This window comes from Loxodonta africana, chromosome 7 (genome assembly GCF_030014295.1).
Source record: "Loxodonta africana isolate mLoxAfr1 chromosome 7, mLoxAfr1.hap2, whole genome shotgun sequence".
Classification (NCBI taxonomy): domain Eukaryota; kingdom Metazoa; phylum Chordata; class Mammalia; order Proboscidea; family Elephantidae; genus Loxodonta; species Loxodonta africana.
This window is the reverse complement of record NC_087348.1, coordinates 95,904,852-95,908,462: the sequence shown is the minus strand read 5'-3', so window position 1 is coordinate 95,908,462 and position 3,611 is coordinate 95,904,852. Positions and strand designations below refer to the sequence as shown.

At 44.1% G+C, this 3,611-nt stretch overlaps 1 pseudogene; it reads left to right on the top strand.

Annotated features, from left to right (window-relative positions):
- Window positions 1-203: 203 nt before the first annotated feature.
- Window positions 204-2,130, top strand: LOC100662606 (large ribosomal subunit protein P1-like; annotated as a pseudogene).
- Window positions 2,131-3,611: the final 1,481 nt, after the last annotated feature.

Sequence of the window (3,611 nt, the reverse complement as noted above, 5' to 3'; positions counted from 1 at the left end):
GGGGAAATTTATTATCTTAACTGCTGACCCCAGAATTCCTCTCTGGGAAGGAATTACCTTTGTTTAGGAAAACAGCTTGATAAGCTCTTGGGTAGAAGGAAAGACCAAAAGTAGAAAGTGCCCTGGAACTGCTTTGCATGAGAAAATCTGTGTAAGCTTTTCCCTCAGCTGCCAGTAAGGTGCTCTGTTCTTCCAAGGAAGCCAAGGTCATGTTAGGGTGAAGCCCTCACTTCACCAGTGACTAACAACCTCTTGGCAGCTGCCAGCCCAACACTCCACACTATGGCCTCCGTCTCCAAGCTCACCTGCATCTACTCAGCCCTCATCCTGCAGGACAATGAAGCGAACATTACAGAGGATAAGATCAATGCTCTAATTAAAGCTGCCGGTGCAAATGTTGAACCTTTCTGGTCTGGCTTGTTTGCAAAGGCCCTGGCCAACGTCAACATCAGGAGCCTCATCTGCAAACACAGGGGCTGGTAGACCCACCTCAGCAGCTGGTGCTGCACCAGCAGGGGGACCTGCCCCCTCCACAACTACTGCCCCAGCTGAGGAGAAGAAAGTGAAAGCAAAGAAAGGCGAATCTGAGGAGTCTGATGATGACGTGGATTTTGTTCTTTTTCACTAAACCTCTTTACTAACATGTTCAATAAAGAGCTGAACTCTTAAAAAAGAAAGAAAAGCTGTGGAAGAGGTTTGTTGCTTCAGAGAGTGAGGGAGGACAAGAGCAATGGGGAGACAAATACTGCAAAAGAAACGGGCAAAAGAAAGGCACTACGTGACCAAGTAGCCAGAGGACTGAGAAGGCCAGGATGATTCCTAGGGATATTAAAGGATTTGTTGTGTAACCCTCAGGTCTTCAATAAAGTCTTCCATACTCATAACTTCTGAGCAGATTTTGCATGGACACCAGCAAAGGGGCTGAGTTCCCCATCTGGATTATGAAGTAGGAACATAAGCCATAATAAGTAAGGAAGGAGGAAGTCCAAGAGAAAAGAGGTAATGTGAAAATTTAAGCTTTCTGAGAATCTGTAGAAATACTGGGGAGAGCTTTGGCTTCCACAGGCTGTAAAATTGGTAGCAAATGACTGGGTGAGGACAATTTTACCTAGATCATAAGAATCTTAAAGGCCCTAGTTGTCATTGGGGTTACAAAGACAACAGCTTCTGGTCAAATTCTAGAAAAGAAGTCTGCACAAAGTGCTTTGAGAAATGTTCTTAAGTCATTTGAGTTGGTTCATGGAAGATTTGTGGGAGCTTATCACAATATAAAGAAAAAGGGCATTTTGGGGAGAGAGAGAAAGGTCCATGCAAAGGCACAGATGCATAAATAACATGGTGTGTCCATAGACGAGTGAGAAGTTCCATGTGGCTAGGATAGGTTGAAGAAGCCCTGGTGGAGCAACTGCTAAAGAGGTCAACTGCCAACCGAAAGGTCAGTGGTTCAAACACAGCAGCAGCTCTGCGGGAGAAAAGACCTGGTGATCTGCCTCCATAAAGATTACAGCCTAGGAAACACTATGTGGCTGTTCTGCTCTGTCCTGTTGGGTTGTCATGAGTCGAAATCGATTCAACAACACACAACAAGAGAATAGGTTGAGGAGTTCCTGGATGTTACAGAATGTTAAGCCCTCGACTACAAACCTAAAGGTTGGCAGTTTGAACTCACCCAGAGTTGCCTCAGAAGAAAGACCTGGTGATCTCCTTCCAAAAGACCAGAGCCTTGAAAACCCTACGGAGTGCAGTTCTACTCTGCACACATGGGGTCACCAAGAGTTGGAATCAACTCAACAACAACTGGTTTGGTTTAGGATAGGTTAAGTGTCCTATTACAGGTTGACGTTGAAACAAGCAAGGCCCATGTCATGAAGGGCCTGAATGCCAGTTTCAACTCCTCCCTGTGGACAGTGTGAAGCCAGTACAGGGTCAGGAGGAAGGGAGTTGCACAGTCACACCCATGCTATAGAAGATGGCTTTGGTGGTGATGTGGCAGCAGGCCTGAGATTTGATTATTCCCTCCTTTGTGCTCCTTTTTACCAGGTACATACCTCTAATTACTGCAGCCAGGACATTGTTAGCAACTGATTATGCATCATGTGCTTTGGGAGACTGAGCTCCAGGAAGGCCAGAACGATGTAGGTAGCAGCATAATGTAGTAATAGACAGTCCTGAATTCAAATTCTACCTCCACAGTTTCCTGAGTGTCCTTGAGGAAGTTATTTAGCCTCTCTGAGCCTCAGTGTCCTTGTCTGCAAATTAGATGTAATCATGGCACCTACCTTAAAGGATGGTTGTGAGGAACAAAAGAACAGAAATGCTTAGCACGATGCTAGCACGTGTTAGTACTCAGGCGAAGTAGATCGAAGTCCCAGGGCCCAACACAGAGTCTGCACATCTTGAGAGCTCTGTTAGGATAAACATGTGAGGGAAGGAAACTGTTGACAGGACAAACTAAACACAGTAAATGGAGAACCAACTCTGTGCTAGGCATGTGTAGGCGGTCCCTCCCACACCAAAAGCCTTTTTTTTTTTAATCCAGGTATGCAGTAATCATACTCATAATATCCTAAGAATGAGGCTGAGACATCAATGGTGGTTTTCAAGTATGTCCACAAATTCTTTAATATTCCTCCCTCTGAGAGGTGGGACCGAGTTGCTGTCCCCTTGAGTGTGGGCTGGACTTAGTAAGTAAAAAAAAAAAAAAAAATTTTTTTTTTTTTTTTTTAGCTTCTAACAAATACAATAAAGGAAAAGCAACTCTGAGTGTACAACGTTAGAGATTAGATCACAAAAGGCATTGCAATTTGCTGCTTGGTCACTCTTGGATCACTCACCGTGGTAGCCGCCAGTTGCCATCCATCCCCTGGGGAGCATGTCTTCAGGCAGCCCAAGGAAAGGCCTATGTAACAAGGAATTGAGGCCTCCTGCTGATAGTCATGTCAGTGAATTATCTTGCAAGCAGATCCTTCAAGCCTTCAGTTGACTATATGAAATTTCTAGAATACGAAAATGCATAGAGACAAAAGTAGACTAGTGGTTGTTGTTAGGTGCCATCAAGTCGGTTCTGACTCATAGCAACCCTATGTATTGTGTGATTGTACATCATTTTGTCATCTGATGTGATTTTCCTATGTGTTGTAAATCATATCTCTCTGATGTTAATAAGGTGCAATTTACGGCAGTTACGTTAGTAAGGCAGGACGCAGTCTACAATATTACATCGTTCTTAAGTCAATCTCTTTTGAGACATAAAAGAGAGAAGTGAACAGAGAGACATGGGGGAAACTCATACCACCAAGAAAAAAGAGACAGGGGAATAGCATGTCTTTTGGGCCTGGAGTCCCTGCACTGAGAAGCTCCTTGACCAGGAAAGATTGATGACAAGGGTCTTCCCCCAGAGCTGACAGAGAAAGCCTTCTTCTGGAGCTGGGACCCCGAATTCAGGCTTACAGCCTCCTAGACCATAAGAGAATAAATTTCTCTTTGTTAAAGCCATCCACTTATGGTATTTCTGTTACAGCAGCACTATATGACTAAGACAATTGTATATTCGATATTCTTTGCCAACATCATAATTCAAAGGCATCAAATGTTCTTTGGTCTTCCTTACT